Source organism: Mytilus californianus, unplaced genomic scaffold, assembly GCF_021869535.1.
Source record: "Mytilus californianus isolate M0D057914Y unplaced genomic scaffold, xbMytCali1.0.p SCAF_11, whole genome shotgun sequence".
Taxonomy (NCBI): domain Eukaryota; kingdom Metazoa; phylum Mollusca; class Bivalvia; order Mytilida; family Mytilidae; genus Mytilus; species Mytilus californianus.
Window position 1 is genome coordinate 39,774,195 of NW_026262593.1, and position 23,541 is coordinate 39,797,735.

Below are 23,541 nucleotides of genomic sequence, written 5' to 3' on the forward strand. Positions count from 1 at the left end.
ACTGATATATAATGTATAAGGTGTAAACATAGATCAATAATAATACAGGTAAGTTTTGGTCGATTGATTTTAATCCAAAATCCTGAATATCATAATATAAACATTAGACTGTAAATTTAATTATTTCTTATATATATATAAACAAGTCTAAATTGAAAATAACGTTCAAACCTATGATTGCGTTGGATAAAAACCGCAATTTTTATATGTGTGCACGCAAAACAAATTTCTTGGTAGAGGGGTCTAAATACAGCACAAACAACTTTTTCCAATAGACCAAAAAAGTGAAAAAGTATATTTTTAACAAAACGCAACGACTAGCAGGTCGAACAACGGATGTTCTTAAACCCTGCTGACTGCCATTGGCAATTGCCAAATAAATGGATCACCAGATGTAACAAAATGGATCTTAACTACTAATTTAATACCAAACAGAAAACAATAAACTTGGGGAAAAGATGGTATACCGCAAACAAAAGGTGCAAACATTAGTACACCATATCCGGATTTCGACAATTAATGTCTCTTCAGTGATGTTAGGAATCGAAACGGTATTTGGAAGGCCATATAATTTACCTCAATTTAGGATAGACTCTTGAATTTTGAAGAGTCTAAATAGGATGAACGGATCATATAAACCCGAAGGCAAATATAATACAAGCCCAATATATATATATATGTAGAACAAAATAATTTGCTTCTGCAAATTTAATGATCTAACATTGTTGGGCTGTTGTTTAGACGAATTATATATACAGAATGTATTTTCAGCCTTGTATCACCATCACTGCTGGTGATCCGATGGATAAAATCTGTTGCAGAGTCGTCACTGGTTCAGACGTAGTTATAATATAATTATTTCTGTGACTGCATCTTACATTAATTTGTAGGATCCTTTACAATAGATAATTCAGCTGATCTGTAACAATTCTATCTTCATGCCTTATATATCATGTACTGACGCTAGATAAAAACTGACGAGGAAAGGTAACACCCGGCCACCGAAAGCTTTATTATTATAGAGCCTAGGTGGTTGAGTGGTCTAGTGCGTAGTACAAGGTCATTTGGTGCCATGATATCTCAGTAGCATGAGTTCGAATCCCAGCCAGGGAAGAACAAAAAAATTTGCTTCCGCAAATTTACAGATCTAACATTGTTGGGTTGTTGTTTAGATGAATTATATAGATATACAAATCTAAATTGAAAACAATAGCCATTTATTCAAGATAAAAGGCATGAATTTGACAGTGTGAAAAGTGAAAAGTGTGGTACACTTGTGACATGCAATGGCAACAATGGATTTATAATGAAGTGAATAAGTGAAACTGAGAATTTCATTATGTATTTGTAAAATGGTAAAAGTTTTTTCTTTCTAAATATTTGCTTGCTATTCCCTTTTTTTCCCTGTAAAATTTGACATTACTTCATAAGAACATAGATACAAACATTGAACTTTTCTCTCATTGAATATTTCATTATTTGTGATCTGCAATATTATTTTCAAACCTTATTAGTGTTGAAGATTCAGCATTTTCTTGGCTTGTATCTTTTTCCTCTAATTCCATACTTTCATTCAATTTTTCTTGTTCAAGTCTTGTAGCCTACATAAACATGATAAATTTAAGTTATAGAATGTATAAAGTACTTCACATAAGGGATAGTTTATAAAAGTCATTTTATATTTGCATTTGAAATTCTGCACATGGCAAAAAGAAAAAGAAAAAAGTTTTTTTAATGGTTTATTTGATCCTTCTGTTATTTCAACCATGATTAATTAAAATATCTTCTTTATTGCAGATCATTATATTAAATAAAATTCTTATTCAAACAAATATCTAGTGTCTGACTGATTGATCTTTCTAACTTTCAAATTATATACATCATATGGAACTTTTGCCTTTAAAGTCAAATTATTTGATTTCATCATTATTATTGCAGACAATAATCTTGATTAATTCCAATGCAATACACAAGACCACTTTTGATTCAATAATGTCTGCCCTGGCCTCAATTCACAATTAACTGTTGTGGGCAAGGGCAGCAATGTTGCACAATCGAAGTCTGCATTTTCATGATAGTTGAAATGTAATCAAATATTGCACAAACAGGAATGTACAGTACTGTATTTTTAGAGTTGCCACCATCCTGTTTTACTTCTCCATACTGTCTCATGTAAGCTTGCAATTGTGACCCTCAAATCCCTAACTATCCCTAACTAAGGGTGGCAACTCTTCAGTACCGTGTGCTTTTCTTTAATTACTATAGTTACACCATAAACAAATTTCATCTTAATAATTAAGGTAGGCACTGTTGAAATCATCCTACCTGCTTATATGAACAACAGAAGATATAGGTTAGAGGTCAACATGGCAATATCTCCACAAGATTTAAAAAAAAACTAAATACATTAAATTGTTGGTATGAAAAATGAATCTAAAAGTAAATTTTGCCAATCTATCAAACATGTTTTTACCCTCCTTACTTTATGAATTATATGTAAGAACAATAAAGCACATTCAATAACAGTTTATATATAATAGTCTTCTTCTGCTTCTGCCTGATAATGGCCACAATCAACGAGCTGATTATTATGCCATGACTTAGGTGCGCATACAGACCCCCTCCCCCCACCCCTCAGTTTGATAATTTAGTTCAGCTTTGTCAGCAAGGCTTTAAAGGCCTCGACTGACGGTGCTGATGCTACCCCAGGAGGGAGAGCGTTCCAATCCCTGATCGTTCTCGGGAAAAATGAGTACCTCCTGTAATCACTTCTGGATGCTGGAATTTGGAAACTTTTGTCGTGCATGTTCCTCGACAGTCGTTTTGGTTGCATAAGACAACCTTCCTTAGTTACAGCCACTTTGTTGTTTTCAATTTTATAGAGCATAGTTAGTCTAGCGTCTTTTCGGCTTTTTTCCAAAGATGGCCATTCCAGGTGCTCAATCTGGCATGTCGTTGATGTAAAACAAGAATAATGCAGGACCAAGTACAGAGCCTTGGGGAACTCCAGATTCTACATCAATATGTGATGAGCTCTCTCCATCCACTACGACTGCTTGCGTTCGATGGGATAAGAAGCTGGCAATCCATCTATTGATTTTACCACTGATACCGTAATGTTCTAGTTTGTGTACCAGGAGACTAAGACTGACTTTGTCAAATGCCTTTGAGAAATCCATTATAAGAACATCTGTCTGTTTACCTGCACTCATATTTTTAGTGATGTCATCCACGAATTCGATTAGTTGGGTTTCGCACGAGCGTTTACTACGGAAACCATGTTTTAACGGATAGAGGATTTGATGTTGATCAGCATGTTTCATGATATGGCTTGTAACTATATGCTCTATTAGTTTGCAGCAAATACAAGTTAGAGAGATTGGTCTATAGTTTTCTGCCTTATATCTTTCTCCTTTCTTGTATACTGGTGTTACGTTCGCATTTCTCCAGTCAGGTGGTACATCCCCAGTTTCTATCGATGTTTTGAAAATGATTGTAAGGATTGGGGCTATTTCTGTGGCTAGTTCGTTGAGTAGTTTAGGTTTTATATTATCTGGTCCAGCTGCTTTATTTGGATTTATTTTTGTCAGAAGTTTGAGTATACCATTTTCTGTGATGTTGAGTTCCTCTGCTGAGGGATATTGACCTGGCATATTGCATCTGGATTTAAACTCGTATTCATTATATGTGTCCTTGGTGGAAAAGGCAGATTGGAATTGCTTGTTTAGAATGGTTGCTTGGTCTACAGGGTGTGTGTGTAGTATACCTTCACTGCGAAGTGGTGCAACTCCATTGCTTTCTGTTTTCTGATGTTTGATGTATGTCCAGAACCGTTTCATACTACTATATTGGTTGTTTTCCTCCTTAGGTGTTACGATGTTCTCAATGTAGTTCCAATATGAACGACGGAGCTCTCTTTGTACCATTCTCTTTGTTTCTTTAAGTTTGGATGTTATTGAAGGATCAGCTGACTTTTTATGTTTTTTGTACAATCTGTCACGGCGTTTTATTAGTTTGCGTACTGAAGGTGTGAGCCAAGGCAGTCTGTCTTTCTGTTTTGCGGTTTTGTGCGGGATGTGATTTGTCACACTCTGGTTTAAGTTGGTCTTAAAGATTAACCAGAGCTCTTCGGCTGAACTGCCGTTTGCAGCTAGTTCTTTGATCTTTTGATGGGTGTCCTGTTTAATGGTTTCCCAGTTTGCTTTTCTATATAGGGGAATTCTCCTTGGCTTTTGTTTCCTTGATATTGGCTTGGTGTCTATTTCGCTAAATACAATATCATGGTCTGACAATCCAGGTATTATTTTGGTACGTGTAAAGCGTGATGGGTTATTTGTAATAACTAGGTCCAATGTGTTGGGGCCTCTTGTTGGTTCATCTACTAGCTGTACAAGACCATTGTCGCCCAGGATATCACCAAACTTGTAGTGGTTTTTTTGGCAAGTGGAGTCTGGTTTTAGGGTTCTTGTTAACCAATTCCAGCCTGGCAGGTTGAAGTCACCACCAACTACTATGAAGGCGTTTTTTGTGGTACTCGCTCGTTCTAGACTTATTCCAAGTTCTTCAATACTGTCTTCGTTTGATGTTTTAGGGTTATAGTATGATGCCAGATACATATCTTTATTCCCGACTAGGCTTATTTTGGCCCATACAATTTCGCAGTTGGTTTGGAGCTCAGGCACAGGTGTGCTCAGGTGGTCATTTTTTATGGCTATTAGTACTCCTCCTCCTTTCAGGTTGCGATCATTCCTGTATATATGATAATTTGGTGGGAAGATCTGATTGTCTGTTATAGTTGGGTCTATCCAAGTTTCAGTTCCTAGGAAAATATCAGGCTGTGTGCTTTCTACTAGATTTTTAACTTGTCCTTGTTTAGATTTGATGGATTGGAAATTCACAGTAAGCATCTTGATTGGTATGTTTTTAGGTTTTGGTCTATAGCTTTGGTTTTTTTCTCCCTGGTGTGGATGCATGAATGGGTTTGATACAGTCTGATGGAAGTGGACTTTTGAGTAATGTATCAGACAGAATACTGAATGAATTTGATGTTGACAGCACTAGGTCAAAGCATACTGAGCTGTAATTCGGACAGTCGCAGATGAGACAATCCCAGGCTATTGCACTGTCCTCTGCAAGGATGTTGTATGTTCTTGAGATCATAGACTGACAGGAGACGTGATACCACTGGTTGCAGGTATCACACATTATACCTTTTTCTGCCCATGTAACAGGTTCGTCACAAGTTCCACAAGGGAAGATTGTTGTATCTGGACCAGGGTTTAGGTCTATGTCATTTGATGTGATAATGAGCAGCAATGATAGGTATGCAAGATGACATGGTTGTTTACATAGTTTTCCATGAGATATTCCTGATTTGTTTCTGAAGCTGATGTACATTCTTATGTTTGCTAGTACAATATCTTGTTCTGAACCATCGATGTTGTTTATGATTGTAAGTTGGTATTTACGATCTTTCTGGTGAACAGGATGTGTATTTTTTAAGAGTTGTCCAGTAACATTCAGAGTTAAGAATATGATGAGGCCTAACATGATTATAGCACTGTGATGAAGAAGAATGTGGTGATAAGATGAACTCACCTACACACACCTTCTCAAACTGCTTGGTCGCTGTTAGTTCATATTTGCCGCCATCTTTTTCTTTGTCGACATTGGAAACTCGGGTGAGGAATTAATTTCTACTCTAAGAATTTCTTGTTTCGATGGATAAATGGATTGGTGATTACTTTGGTAGTGTTATGGAACGATCTTACCCTCCTGAGGAAGTAATAATGAAAGTATACAGTGAAAAATTTGGAAATTTAGCAGAGACCAAAAGAGATACGTCTTCCGTTGTCACGCATGCGCACCATTTCAAATACATTACTGATATCTTCACCCTCTAATTAGGCAACCAAACTAAAATGATAAGGTTTATCTAAGGTGTGTAACACATGCATAATTATTTTATATTTTCTTTCATTGAAAACAAAGATACCATTTCTTGAGATAGCTTTTTCTCTTTTGCTTGTTTAATTTCTTCATCAATGCCCTTTTTCTCTTCATATGCATGCTTTATCTTTCTGATAATTTCTGATGTACCAGTTTTAAGTTCTGCACTGTTGATTATGTTAAGAAGTTGTAAATAAATATTTCAAATTTATGAATAAAATCACTGGTATTACCATCAAAAGCAAGAAATGAAATTCATTATCATAACATCTATTAACTAGTTTGCCAATAAGCTTGTAAAAAGGTATATTTAAGATTAGTAATTTTAGTTGAAACTAGGTGGAGCTGTTTTATTGGACTAAAACTAATGTCCCCCCTTCACCCATAAGAGTCACTCCAGAAAACAAAAAGCCCCAAAACACTTTATAGTACTTTAAAGGGGCTTTTGTATGTGATTTGTTTGGGGTTTTTTTTCATATGTTTTTAAATCATCGTGAAAAAGAGTCAGATTTGAACTTTACCTTAAATGTGGAAAATGTGTAGATTTCATGTAGGAGTCTGCCGTCAATTTCACAAAAAAATCATACAAGAAAAATACTTGAAAGTCATGAAAATATCAGTATAAATTATGACCAATTTTAGTTGTTAAACTTCTGGTGAAAAGGGATACAGATCCCTCTAAAAAGCTTTCGTTTACATGCATGATTATTTCATTTGTCTTTTAAAGTGTCTGTGTTTTTCATGGGAGATAACTCTTTAACCTTACATTTCGATAGAATTTACCCATTAGACAGCTTGATAAAAATGAATTTGGTGTTTAAACGCCACTTTCAGCACTATTTGCTATTTGGTGGCTGCCAGTTTTTATTGGTGGAAGAAGTGGGAGTGCTGAGAGAAAACCACCTACCTTTGGCAGGTAAACTGGCAATCCTAGTCAATTAAGATTGGAGTCGAGCACACATGCCACATGTAGGGTTCAAACTCACAACCTCAGTGTTCACAGATTAGTGATACAGTAGTTGAACTACTTTGACCACTAGGCCACCAAGGCCCCTCCCATTAGACAAAAGAAAAAAATTATAATGGAGGAATATTGTGCATACAATTCATTTTGTCAATACTTTTTCAGTGTATTTTAAATAATTTCAAAAATAGTGAGGTTTTAACAGGAAAATGGATACATCTTGATAATAAGTTTTTTCATATCTCTGAAGTCAACATCATGGTTACCTACAATGATAAAATACTTTAAATTTTTAAATCTATAGCTTAATTTGCTATTTGTAATCAAATAATAATTATAGTACCAACTAGTAAGCATATTCCTATGTCTAGATATTTTTCTAAAATTTTATGGACAGCTGTAATCTTTAAAGGACTAAAATAACAATTAGTGTTTCAAGTTGATGAATAGAAAGTAAGCAAATACAACAGAACTATTTGTGCTGAGCTATTATCAGAAAGTGCAGACATTTACACCCCATATATGATAATGGTCAGTTAATATTTCTGTCCCTATCAGATTTTCTCTTTCTATAGCAGTTTTAAAGATAATAGACAAAACTTGTATTTATCCTTATCTTCTGCAATGCTGGTTGGCACGAGGGATCATCATTTTTAAAACTAGATACCCCAATGATGAATGTGGCAAAGATTTGTTCTAATTGGCCCAGTAGTTTCAAAGGAGAAGATTTTTGTAAAAGCTAATACTGTGGATTCATTTATTTTCGTGGGTACCAATTTTCGTGGATTAGGGAAAATTGGTATGTTCGTGGATATTTAATTTCGTGGTTTTACCAAAAGTCTGCGTACAAGCCTATACAAAATATGTCATTCGTTGAACATTTAATTTCGTGGTTCACTTGTAACAACGAAATCAACGAAAATTAGTATCCAACGAATAATAATGAATCCACAGTAGATAACGACTTTGGGTCAGGTGAGCAAATAAAACAAGAAAATCTTCTGTCCCCTTTAAATGCATAGTAAGTTGACACATATGAGTTTGAAAGTGCAACACATGACATAATCTAAACAAAAAAAATTACCTGGGAAACATATCATCATTTAAAATCATTACAACACTATTAAAGGAAAGGATGATTATATTCACATACGTCTGTGAAAAATGTCATGGTTATTGTAAATAATCAAATTTAAGTAATCATGTCAAAATTTGGCTGTGCATATGGCGACAAAATATTGTTGTATTGATAGAAACTCATTATAAATTTACAGAACTTCTGAAGATTTGAAAAAAGTCTGATAATATAGATAAAAGATAAGGAGTTACCTAACAAATTTAACAAAAGACCTCGCCAGACAAACTAGCATATTCTTCATAAACAGGGTTTCCCCATGGTCAATTTTCTTTTCACCATCTCTTTCGCCAAAAAATATATTTTTCGCCACTTTCAATTTTTTTTCGCCAACTAACATGACTAACATAAACATACTTTTTGTTTGAAATTTTCCTTCTTTCTAACAAAAAAAAAACCCAGTTTGCCGCATTTTTGTCCATGATAATTCTTCAATTTTTTTTTTTAATCTTTTAATCTACATTGTAATAAATAAACACTAAACATTTACATTTTAAAAGATACTGTAAAATTGCAATATAGATCATTAAATCGTCATTTTTGACTTCTGAGAACTATCTTTCAAATACGTGCGTCGCCAAAACAAATCAATTAATTAGATATCAAAGTTAAAGGATAAAAGTTTAAAGTCGGAGATTTTCTTGCTTTTGAACATTTTTTTATCATAACAACAGTTTTCTTTTCTGGACCATCGTTAAAAGAAAAAAAGGAGACGCCAATTTTTTTATTTTTTTTGCTAAATACGAAAATGGTGACCACCAGCAGAAACCCTATTTATAAAGAATGTCTAGATATGGATAATAAAAGCAATGTTTACTGATGGAGTAGTTCTTTTAAATACTCATCACAGCTAGTATATTTGTATAATAAAAACAACTTGCTATTAAAATCTTGAATCTGTTGCTGTAAATTCCTGACTCTCTGTTCAGTTTCATTTAATTCAGTCTGAAGAATCCTGACTTTCTGTTTCTTTGCCTCTAACTCTTGAGCTAATGGGAAAGATTTGTACTTTGCTTCATAGTCTTTCCAGACATCTCTATAGTGCTGTAGCATAGTTTCTCTCTCTTTCCTAAAATAAACATTCACATTTTTAAAACTTTCTTTATTCCACTTTCTTGCTGATAAATGTCATCAACGAAAAAAAGTAAGAAAATCAAATGTTTCTTGGCAGCATACTTTTAACAATCAAAATACACTGTTTCTAAACAATTAAATGGTGAAATAGGAACTTTTTTTTACAAAAGAACACAATTGACATAAAACATTTACTTTTTATGCCAGGCTCTCGAAGGTATAAAAAAAAAATTCTGGTTTGATTTAAATATTTACTCAATCATTTTGAAGAGATTTTCGGGCGATTTCTTTATAACATTTATATCAAAATCAACCAGCCTTTACACATATGTTAAAAACATTACATACAAGTGAGTTCCTTAAGATGTAAGATGAATGAGATTGAAAAAAAAATATGGGCTGCCAGTTTGTAACTAAAACTTGTAGAATCTGCTTTTATTTCAATTAGCTGATAAAGTTTTCTTTCATATTCTGTTTTTTTTAATAATAAATTCCCGACTTTTTCAGGGTTTTGATTCAGATTTTTTAGCTTGCCTTCAGTTTGAATATGTTCTGTGGGAATCATGTATGATCTATCATCAAAATCATTCTTACAGATATGTATTTGGTAAATGACAATCATTAGATTAATCATTTAAAGAAATAAAGACTTATATACTATATAGTAATAAAAAAAAGAAAACTTGTTAAAATCTTATACAAAAAGAGCTGTATCCCACCAAAATTACCTGGTTTGGTTGCCATTTTCTATCAAACTTTTCAAGGTTTTCTCCAATGCTATCTCATGATCTTTCAAAACTGGAATTGTTTTCTTCAAACTAAAGAAAAATGAGAGATTACCTTAATAAGCAACAAATTATTGGAGAATATTTGGATGCAAATTGAATTACAGATTGCATAATCATTTCTCTTAATTAAAATATCTTTGTTTACTTCTAATTGGCTTAGGGCTGTTAAAAAATATAGTTCCCTCCCCCATCTCCAGGGAAGGCAATTTTTTTTAATTTTATGTGGGTGGTTGTATTTGAAAAACCAAAATGCAAAGGGAGTGTTGTTCTAGTATATCTTTATTTCTGTGGGTGGTCGGGTTTAAAAAAAGGTGCCGTCCCTGGGGGAGTGGGGGGTGGGGGGACATAGTATTTTCTGGAACAGCCCTTAAGCAGGATTATGAGACTGAATGCATAATCGCATGCACATAATAAATTAAACTGTTTTTTAATTACAGCTGTTAAAAAAATATGAGTATAAGATATTTCTAACAGGTTATAATATGATCTAAACAAACAGTAAACATAATCAGAATATTCTGAACCTTTTGTATCTTATAAAACAGTCAGCAAAAAGTTGATTCTGAACTGACAAATGTCATTTGAGTTTCAGAATCAACAAGTATAAATGAATGTTCCTTCTTTATTTGTTTTGATTGTTACTTCCTGGTGTTAGCCATTATTATAACTAAATCTACATCCAAATGAACTCATGAAGTTAAGTGTCAAAATCAACTTCAATTCAAAAAGAGAAAAAATTTGACCATGTCTGTTATGATCTTAAGACACAATAAAATAATTTACATGTAATGACAATGTGATGGTTTTGGACCCTCACATCAACGTTAAGTTCCATCTAATATTTTCCTGATGAATAACCGATATACAACTGAGTGGTAAAGCCTTCACAAGCACTCATTCTCCTCAGACCATAAAATACTTTAAATTTAGAAATTATTTGGTGCGATTAATTTTGCAGTTGTTGATCATTGTCATTTCAGAAAATGTTGCATGCAAATGGTGTTATCCAAATTAAAAATGCTAGTTCTAACAAAAAGGATCATCACATATCAATGAAAAGTTTCCAAATTAACAGTTAGGGCTGTTCCAGAATTGATGGTAGTGGGGAAATGGGAGGCAGTCAAATCGATTAATAGTGAGTTGTTGCATTTTCCTTAGAATTTTGTAATAAGTAAAATGAAAATTTTATATTAAGGGTAGTTGGGATCTAGAAAAAGTGCCTCCATTGCCCTCAATGTGTTTAATTTGAAGCTAAGAATATAATAGTAATCATATGAACTTTTCAACATCATCTGAAAATTTATTAGTCACTCCATTTCACACAAGGGAAAGATGACTTTATTCACTTAATTACATGAATAATGTCATAATTATTGTGAATAATTAGATACAAGTAATTGGTGTCAAAAATGGAGACAAAATATTTTTTTATGGATAGAAACTGTTTATAAATTAATATTACTTCTGAAGATAATTTTGCTGAAAAAATCAGATAATATAAAAAGATAAGGAGTAACCAAACAAGTTTGACAAAACACCAAACCAGACAAATGACCATGTACTTAATAAAGAATACTTAGATAGTCAATGGAAAATTGTATGTTATGGGTGGTTGGGCTCTAAAAAAAGTGCCTTCCATGTGTTTAATTCTGGAACAGCCCTTACAATAAAGCTAAGAATAATTGAGTAATAATATGAACTTTTCAACATTATCTCTATTGTGCATGAATTGCTTGTGTGCTCTCTTTGTATCTTCATCCAGCTGGGCTATCTCATTTTGTAAAGTATCTGCCTGGCCTCTTTTCACGTGGATATCCAATTCAATAGCTGAAAAAAGATAAAATTCTCAAAATGTAATGAAGCATCTACAGGTAAAATTGAGAATGGAAATGGGGAATATGTCAGAGAGACAACAACCCGGCCAAAGAGCAGATAACAGCCGAAGGCCACCAATGGGTCTTCAACCCAGCGAGAAAATCCCGCACCCGGAGGTGGTCCTCAGCTGGCCCCTAAATAAAAATGTGTCTACAGATGTTTACTTACACTTTCTCTTAACAATACATATAATCACATCATGTCCACATTTTAATGAATCTAGACTATTATATATGATTTAAGGGTGGTCGCACAGCTGAAACCCTGATAAATTCTTTAAACATGTTAAAGTCTGACACCTAAACAATGCAGTCATATGCATATATATATTTTTTAAATTCATAATGATGCATTTTGCAGTTGGTAAAAACTATAAAACACCTTGTCAGTCTAAACAATTAAATAGAGTATGTCACCATGGAAGACATGGATTTCACATTCTGATCTCATCAGCTGTGTCAACATTTAGGTTTAGAATGTTGTTAATAATTTTTTTTTTCAAATTTGTCAATTTTTACAGAATTTTCTGAAACTTGGACTGAGGCTTTCTTCTTACCAAAAGACAGTATCCAGAACAAACTTTTGAAATTTTTTTTTTGTATTTTTCCTTATTTTACTCATTAATGGACTTAAATTTTTTTGTATTTAACATTAAGATACAGTCTGGGTTGAAGTTTTTCGAATATCAATAACTTTGTCAAACTTTCTTTAAAAACTGTATGAAACTTTACATCTGAAATAACATCTGATGATTAAAAAAATTAAGATTTTCTAAAATAATTTTGTTCATATATTTTACCAAAAAATGGAAGTCAACATCACACTTTTACTTTAGCAATAGCAAGCAAGACACAGGGTTCTTTGAAACCCTTTACAAATTTTTCATCCTAGTTTAATAAGATGATGAGAAACAGTAAGCTAATAATGTCACATATATACCTTCAATGTGTTGACTTTCTTTCTCTATCAATTTAATATACTGTTGGTTTTCATATTCTAAAATTAAAAATACAAGCACATGTCCAATTCGTACTTTATCAAAATATCATATCAAATGTACATTGTATTGTTGATGTGGTTCATAAGTGTTTCTCGTTTCTTGTTTTTTATATAGATTAGATCGTTGGTTTTCCCGTTTAAATGGTTGTACACTAGTAATTTTTGGGGCCTTTATAGCTTGCTGTGCGGTGTGAGCCAAGGCTCCATGTTGAAGACCGTACTTTGACCTATAATGGTTTACTTTTATAAATTGTGACTTGGATGGAGAGTTGTCTCATTGGCACTCATACCACATCTTCTTATATCTATTGTATCAAGAAACAAATACATGAATTAAAATATATAAAAGCATTACCATTATTTCATTTTGTTTAAAATACTTTTTCTGTTCGGTTATTTTAGGTCCATATTCTGGTCTTAAAAACATAACATGTGTCAATAAGATATATGTACTGGATATATTAAGGTATTTTATGTGATAAGCATTAGTATCATTCCAACTAATGACCAGTGGTTGTCTCTAAAGCTTTGTGGATGCTTAAAATAATTGAAATCATGTTTGAAGTTACCAAGAAACTAATCTTTTTTTTTGCCAATTTAGGAGTGTTTATTTGTAAAATAATTTCACATCATTATACACTATTTTTATCAGACATCTAACTTAAAATTTAGGCAGTGTTGTAGTTTAAAATCAATCATGCAGTCAGTCTTGCTGATTAATTGACTATTTCAACCTTAATATTCTTTGCAAGTTTCCTAAAAAGTTAATGAACATATATGCCCTGTGATTGTCTGTTTGTTTGTTATGGCTGTGTAATGGTTAAAAGTCCTGTTGATCAAGCTAGGTATGATTCAGTTTCAATTGTAAGAAGCTTTACTAGTTTCCTAAGCAATTTACTGATTTCTCCAGAATTTCTTTCTTCAAAAGCATTATATATATTGGATATCCATAAACATGAACCCTTGAACACAAAATTCATAATGGACTACAGTTTTGAATTTGCTGTAAAGTTTGACCCGTTTACACATAGCTGAAAATCTTACAGCAACTGTTCCTGAGGTGTATGAGATATAAACATGTTTATACACATAATTATGTAAGAGGTATTTCATGGGATTGTTGTGTTAATAAAATCCACCCCTTTTACTTTCTTAAACTTTTCTAATCTGAACAACACTCACCAAAGCTTTGAATAAGATTGTCTAGCTCTGCTGCATTACTCATTTTCAATTACAAGACTACGTCTTGTTTGGTTCTGGAAGACATAAAATGCAGATTTAACAAAATGTATGGATATATGGTTTCCATTAACCACTCTTCACCTTGACAGAAAGGGAATATATGTTGTTTTATAATATCTGCATTCTACTAACTGGAAGAAGAGATAGAGATCTGAAACTGTGTGCATCTGTACAGCTATAATCCTGATAAAGCTTGGTACTACATATGAAAAAGCAGATTCTGAGAAAAATGTGACAGAATTGTACCAGATGCATGGGTGCATATGATTAAAAACTGTATAACTTAGAGTTCAATCAAAAAAGCTCCTCAGTAGGATGCCTCCAATGTCTCTAAATCATGTTAAGGGTGGATAAATGAAAAATCTGACAGCACCAGTAATAGCACAATTTAAAATAAACTATAAGTAGGTAGTTATAAAATTATTGCCCTTTCACATGCTCCCAAAAGGAGAATAAATTGTACAAAGTTTGATTTGGGTCATACCAATAGTGTTCTATAAGACCTCCAACAACATAGCTGCAACAATTGTCAGTCGATAAAACTGTTCTAATCTTTTCTTTCCTTTTTAGGATTTTTGGTAATAAATATCATAAAGGAGCACAAAGAAATTTGTATATACGGATCATATGATTTCCCACTAATTTATATATCTGATAAGCGAAAAAGTATGAAGATAAACTAAAACTAATATGTGCCACATATAACCTTCGGGAGCTCATCAGGGAATCCAGGTCCGTTCGCCCAAAATCACATTCACTGCCATTCAATTTCCCCCCTTTCACGTTCACACTCTTTTTATTGGTTTTGTGTTGAATAATTTTTCAAAATCGTGTTTTAGTTATCGTATTGCTATAAATATCGTGTTTTAGTTATTGTATTGCTATGAATAAGTTTTTTTATTGTTTCAAAGTAAAGTGACATTCTAAAAACGTAAATAGGTTTCCTACTTCATGCACTTCAACTTTACACAATCATTCAAATCATGAACTATTTCATTTCAAAAACCGCACTAAAATGTGTAGATTCAATACTTTATAAAATTTAAAAGAGCACTAAATTGACTAAATATTTTTTAAAAAACCTGAAGCATCACATTATACACCATTCGCACACCAATACTATCTAATATGCACTTATATAAACAGTTTATTTTATACACCATTCGCACACCAATACTATCTAATATGCACTTATATAAACAGTTTATTTTATACACCATTCGCACACCAATACTATCTAATATACACTTATATAAACAGTTTATTTTATACACCATTCGCACACCAATACTATCTAATATACACTTATATAAACAGTTTATTTTATACACCATTCGCACACCAATACTATCTAATATGCACTTATATAAACAGTTTATTTAAGAATAAATGTATTAAATTCAAATAACAGTCACAATTGTTAAAAGTCTTCTGTGGCTGAAAATCGTCAACTGGTTTGTCTGATGGTCCATACAGTCTTCATTAAATCAAGGAATTGTATATTTAAAAGGAATGGAAACCGGCGGACTTCAAAGAAAATTACATTATGCATCTCTGTTTTGGGCGATGCGTTAATTACATCCCGTAGCTCTTACTGGCTAATTACTTGTCTTGCATCAGTTATTGAACTTGGTCATTTAATCTGACACCAGTTGTCGGACTTTGTTGTAAATTATTGGTACTTTTTATAAAAACTGTGCAGTACGAAAGGAGTATATTGGGTGATATATCAATAATGAATAAATATATAAATAAATGAAATACACAAAAAAATGAACAATGCAACCACATGCAAAGTCACTCATGAAAAACGCTTTTATCTTTGTTTTCATCTTGATATTTCATGATCTTTCATGAATGTATGGAATATGATGGGATGAAATCAGACATATATACAAGTTTCATCCTAAACAAAGGCAGAGACATATATACACAAAGGTAATGCAAAAAGTAAAAAAAAATTCACTCTTTCAAAATATGGTTTGTTTTGGCAATATGACTGGTGTAAAAAAGTAGTTAATCAGTTGAAAGGAAGATGATCGTAAACATATGTAGAAAAGAAATTTAGAGTACAGAGGTGTTATAACAAACACTGGTATTGGTTATTCCAATTTGCAGGTATAATCTAACATTTATACGAAAAACTTAACAGGATAAAGGTATCATTGTTATGCTAATTCGTGTCGTATGTTGAAGATTTGAAAAACAAATTGTGACGAACACACCTTTTAATTAATGCCTTGGTGCAGTAAACCTTTTCATTAGAAATAGTTTAAAATATCACACATTCACACATTTAACATTTTTTTTAACACTTGGGAATTAATTTACGGACCTCTAGACTATGCTGTCTTGTGGTAATTTTACAGCAACGCTTAACTGTGACATAAACTGCAATATCAAATAATGATTAAGTATATTTTAAAAAAAACCAAATGAATTAAATCGTGTATAAAATAAAATCATGAATTCCAAAGGGAAAATCTATTATATCTATATATTTTGTCTGTACTTTCAGACTTCGTCCGTATGGAACTTGACTGAACAAAATACTAGGTTAAGCTTTTGAATTGTATTTCATTTACATGTCTAGTTCAAGTAGTTGTTTAACCTTAACCAGAATAAAGCGTGAGGGTGTAATTTTTTACGCACAACTTAAAATTTTCAGCATGTTTCGAAAGCAAATCATTTACAATATACCAATAACATTTAATATTCGTAATTTACACCAAATTGTAGCAAAATATTCCTTCTTCAAAATGTTCTTTTCTGCTTTTCAATATTTTGAAAATTCGTACTACACTGCCAGATTGAAAGAACCGTTTTGACAGAATAATGAAATGTCAAATTGAAAATTTTGAAAATCGTAGAAAATTCAGAAATTATACCAGAAACATAAAGAACAGTCCAAGTTCTAGAATAATGTTTCAGCTTCATGATAGCAACTATTTTTGTTTGCCTTACATGGTTGTCGAGCCTTTAGAATAAAATCAAAACACTGTTTTGTTTTTTTTTGTAATCCGGATGAAACTATCGCATATTTGACGAACGAGGTCTAGTTTAATATGACTTTTTATTAAAAGTTTATTGCAAACATAGGTCAAAAAGGCGTTAAAATTATGTAACATATAATACTGTCCCCAATAGAATATTGTTCGTCAGACAAAATTTCATATAAAATATTGTCTGTGGTCACTATTCCATAATGAAATACTGTCCAGGACAATATTTAATTATGAAATAGTGTCCTTGTCCAAGAAATTTTGTCAACTCCTTCTGGACAATATTTCACTATGAAATTCTGTCCATGACAGTATTTTACAATAAAATACTGTCCATGAGAATATTTCACTATGAAATACTGTCTATTATGACATTATTTCACTGTGAAATTCTGTCCATGACAATGTTTCACTGTGAAATACTGTCCATGAAAATATTTCTTAATCAAATTATTACAAAATTATAATAGTACACAAGCATGCTGTATAGATTTATATTATAGATAAAACCGTTGGTTTTCCCGTTTGAATGGTTTAACACTAGTAATTTTTGGGGCCCTTTATAGCTTGCTGTTCGTTGTGAGCCAAGGCTCCGTGTTGAAGACCGTACTTTGACCTATAATGGTTTACTTTTATAAATTTTGACTTGGATGGAGAGTTGTCTCATTGGCACTCATACCACATCTTCTTATATCTATGCATGCACATTTTTAGATTTCTAACTGAAATTATTTTGTAAAGTAAGTATTTTATATTTCAAACTAATATTTATTTTAACATAAGCCAGTTTCAAATTTTCATAGACGCTTTATAAATGGTTAATTATAGATTTAAGAATTGTCCGTATGTTCCATTGTACATTATACTGTATAAATATTTGTAATGAACCGACAATCACTTGTTTGTGTTCAAAGTTGAATGTACTAATAGTTTTTGTAAATACTAGATTGGTAAATCTTTTTGCGACAGTGTTTTGGAGGTACAGAAGTACAATGTAACTGAAATATTAATTAGTGTTTATTTGTTATTATCTGAGTCAAATACAATATCATTATCCAACATGAAATATGTTGATAACCTCCTCTTCGTGAGACAAAATTTCATGACAATCTGTCTATGAAATATTGTCTCAATACACACAAAATATAACCTCCCTTTAACAGAACAAAATTTCAAAGTATTCATCTGTGAAATATTGTCTACATACAGACAAAATTTCACTATGGAAATTTGTCCTTCTCTGGACAATTTTTTCATAGGTGAGGACAATATTTTATTTTATTATATTTCATGATACATAGTCATGAAATATTGTCTTGGGGACAATATTTCATAGAACAATATTTTGCTTTACAATTACACCTAAGGGATTCCCTTTTACACGGGACAGTAGTTTCTACTTGTCTTGGTTTTTATACTCCTTTATATCTTCTCAGGGAAGATGACCCTGTGAATTTAGATGACAGATAAATATAATGGGAAATGTACCTCCGTTATGATTTGTTTTAGTTATCATACTTCAGACAAAAACAGACATGAATTATCATTCCGCGGGAGTCCCGATTGATCTCAAACCGCGTTTCCATTCCTTTTAAATATACAATTCCTTTGGTACCCCCGTTTCCTGAGGAAAGCAAGAACTAATTAATATCCCAAGGACCAATTGATTTGTCCCCAAAACTTGATTTTACATGGTGTTATACTACTTAAAACAATATTAAAAGTATATAATTTTAAGATATTAGTCATGTTTACTCAATAAAAGTGAAATTTAACTTCAGGCAATCAATTAGCATGTCTTGTATGCAAATTCATTGTTGAAAACAATATGGTGGACGTAATTATTCAAAAGGTAGACAACTTTAAAAAAATAAAAGTATTAAAAGTACTGCAAGAATAGATTCTTTTAAACACCTGAAATGATGAAAAGTTAATACATTATTGGAAACCATATAAACATACAGTTATCATAACTTCATTCGGGTAATGAAACTTATCGGAATAATTCCTTTATTTTACATTCATATGATAAACTGATTGTTGTTAATTAATATTTTTAATGCAATTAATTATGATTCGTCATGATGTTTAAAAAAACATGTTTCCAAATCTGAGTAAATTATCTTGTCATTGGAAGGTAACATTATGTTATACATCTTCACAAGGATTAAAGACACATGTCCAACACCTTTTGTAATAACTTGTTAATTAGTATACACAATTATGACATGTATATTGATTGTTAAATGATTGTGCTGACCACTGTTCAATTTGTTATTTGATAATTTATAAAGTAATGTAAAATCATAATTTATCTTAAAAAAAAATACTAAAATTCAACATGAAAATAAAAAAAATATAAATTTATGATAAAAGAGATGATTTTTCATTTCCTATTGTTAATTATCCATTTTTAGATGGTGACGTCCCCTTGTCTCCATCTTATGGTGTTTATATATCTCAACCTGTTCAATTCGCTCGTGTATGTAACAACGTATTTGATTTCAACGAAGAAATCTCTGTATTACTGAAAAATTATTACACCAGGGTTTTCGATATCACAAACTAGTCAAAACATTTACTAAATTTTATCATCTGTACATGGACATCATTCGTAAATATAAATCAACATGCAGACATCTTATACGTTCAGGTATTTCACATCCAATATTTTATGGTAATATTCTTTACAAAGCACAAAAATGTCGGCATTCACCTCAAGAGCTAACCAAACCTTTAAACAGACTTATTCAGAAAGGATATAGTTACGATACTGTTGTCAAGTCATAAAGGATTGCATATTTTTGTATTAATATTGATTCACTCATAGGGTCTTTGCATCGGAAATAAACACATTTATTCTAAAACCAGTTGTTGGCATGATACGGGTAATGTTCTTCTCATATATTTTATGATGGTATGATACTAAACTCCTAACAGGAGGGATTGTACTTGATTTTCATATGATGAAGATATAATCTTTCAATCAGTTTAATTGAGGTCTGGCGCTGGTATGTCAGTAACTGCTAGTAGTCCTTTGTTTATTTATGTATCATTGTCATTTTGCTTAGTTTCTTTCGTTACCTATTCTGACATCGGACTCGGACTTCTTTTAAACTGAGTTTTACTGTGCGTACTGCTATGTGTTTGTTTTTTCTACATTGGCTAGAGGTATAGGGGCAGGGTTGAGATCTCACAAAACATGTTTAATCCCCTCGCATTTTTGTGCCTGTCCCAAGTCAGGCCCCTTTGTTAGTCTTGTGTTTTTTAATTTTAGTTCATTTATATGACTTGGAGTTTAGTATGACATCCATTTTCACTGAACTAGTACACAATTTTATTTAGGGGCCTTCGGCTGTTGTCTTCTCTTTGGTCAGGTTGTTGTCTCTTTGACATATATTCCCCATTTCCAGTCTCAATTTTATGTTTCAAAAATTTATCGGAACTATTTCAAATAATGTAAAATTTTTAAATTATCCCTATAAAATGGTAAAATGTAACTCTATCAGATACATCAATAAATTTATAAAATATAAATAATTTTTCCATAAAAAATACTAAAATTTATTTAAAAAAATAAAATATAGATAATGTTTCAAAACTTTAATTATTCTAATTAATTTAAAATTATAATTTATCTCTATAAATTAATTAAATATAATTTATATCAGATATTTCAATAAAATTTTTAAAATATAGATAATGTTTCAAAACTGAACTATTATAAATAATGTAAAATTATAATTATCTCTTTAAATTGGTAAAATGTAATACTATCAGATACTTCAATAAATCTATAAAATATAGATAATTTTTCAATCAAATTAAAAATATACTAAAATTCATTTAAAAAAATAAAATATAGATAATCATAAGGACATCATTCGTAAATATAACTCAACATGCAGACATCTTATACGTTCGGGTATTTCACATCCAATCTTTTATGGTAATATTCTTTACAAAACACAAAAAGGTCAGTATTCACCTCAAAAGCTAACAAAACCTTTAAACAGACTTATTAAGAAGGGATATAGTTACGATACTGTTGTCAGGTCATTAAAGATTGCATATTTTGGCTTTAATATTGATTCACTTATAGGGTTTTTGCATCGTTATTAAATATATTTATTCTAAAACCAGTTGTTGGCATGACACGGGTTATGTTTTCTCATATATTTTATGATGGTATAATACTAAACCCCTAACAGGAGGGATTGTGCCTGATATTCATATGATGAAGACATAATCTTTCAATCAGTTTAATTGAGGTCTGGAGCTGGCATGTCAGTAACTGCTAGTAGTCTGTTGTTATTTATGTATTATTGTCATTTTGTTTATTTTCTTTTGTTTCCTATTCTAACATCGGACTAAGACTTCTCTTAAACTGAGTTTTACTGTGCGTACTGTTGTACGTTTGTTTTTTCTACATTGGCTAGAGGTATAGGGGGAGGGTTGAGATCTCAAAAAACATGTTTAACCCCGCCGCATTTTGCGCCTGTCCCAAGTCAGGAGCCTCTGGCCTTTGTTAGTCTTGTATCATTTTTAATTTTAGTTTCTTGTGTATAATTTGGAGTTTAGTATGAAGTCCATTATCACTGAACTAGTATACATATTTGTTTAGGGTGCGGGAGTTTCTCGCTGCATTGAAGACCCATTGGTGGCCTTCGGCTGTTGTCTGCTCTATGGTCGGGTTGTTGTCTCTTTGAAACATTCCCCATTTCCATTCTCAATTTTATTAATGTTTCAAAAATTTAACTTAACTTTTCTAAATAATGTAAAATTATATTTTTTTCTATAAAATAATTAAATATACATGTTTTTTCTATCAGATACTTCAATAAATTTATTTGATTTCTTGTATATTAAACCATTGGATACATTGGCTATGTACTTGAAATAAATAATCTGATCTCTATATATCTTATTTGATATATCTGTAGAGAAACATATGTAATTGTGGTATTATGTCAATGAAACAATCACAAATTCATTCATATAGCATCAACACAGTTGCAAAATTCTTTCACTTATTCAATTTATCACAATTAGATAATACAAATGCATCAGTTCCCAAATTAATTGTGCCAAAATTCAACAACAAAAAACTTCAGTAAGCCCAGTGGGAAATCTAGTGACAAAATATTACCTCCCCTGTAAATATTGAAAACTAGATCTTCTCAATGTTTGTCCCATTTTAGCAAGGATGCTATTAATTATGATTTCACAGGAAAACGTTCTGGTAAATAGTAAAAATAGAAATAAGTTGAAATAAAAACAAAACTTCCATTCAATGTTATCATTTCCCTATGTAGCAAACGACGAGTATAGCAGGCTACAGAGGCATGATGTAAAATTGATTTTAAACGTTGCTATGCGAATAAATTCCTGCAGTACCAACTTCAATTCATTTTTCTACTGGCTGTATAAATTTCTGGAACATGCTAATTATCAGAATATATATACAGCTAGATCAGAGAAAGTCAGGGAAAAAATTCCAAAGGAATCTTTTGATATGCAGCAAAGATTGGCACTTCTGAAATTAAGTTACTAAGCAAATTCAAACGGACCTGATCTTGATGTAAACATTGAATCTGAATAGATCGAGAAGACTGCAAAAACATGTACAAAAATCGAGACGACCTTTTCTTATAATTGTATAAAAAATAGTAAAAAGATACCTACTTTATAAAAATAGTTATTCTTAATTTCTTAACCTGCGCAGACAGACTTAAAATTTTGTATTTACAAAAAGACAATATTTCTCTATTGAATGTACATGTGACAAGAGCAAACCGGTGTGTTTGATTACTTAGGTGTGAAAAAATAAGTATACTTTGGGAACTTGTAACATGCTAAGTGCTTTGTGGAACACTCCAAAAATTGGTGCTCTGAAAGATCTTTAGATTTTGTATGTTCATGATTTTTTCCAATTTTTAATCAATATGCAGTATAAAAGATTGACTGTTTTTAAATTTCAGTTTCACAAGCTTCTAATGCAATTATCTTGTTAAATACTTAACATAAAACATCGTGTATTTGCATATTTCTAGCCAGAGTTTCAATGTTTTCATACACAGTTGAGTCAAATCAAATCCCCCCCAAAATATTTCATTTTGAAATTCCCAAATTTTTATTAATGAAAATATAAATAATTTGATTTATACATCTAAAAACCGTCTAATAGTTCAATCAGGGGCGTGTATTTTTGTTCTTCAGTAGTGTGCAAGAAGATGTCCATTTCTGTTTTTTTGCATTGGGAAGATCTCCTGGCTCTCTTCTACCTCTTCCTTTTAAATAGGTGGTTTAGACGGCAGAGACACATAACAAACATGGCGTCGCTAAGTCTAAATGACATTAATAAATTTATGAATGCAACTATAATATATAAATGTGAGCTTTGTGATAAACATTTTTATGGTATGGCAGCCTTAGTAGGACATCCCTGTGGGGACAATAATTAAGCTGGATAAATATAAGAACTACACAGACAATAACAGTAAGGGGACAATT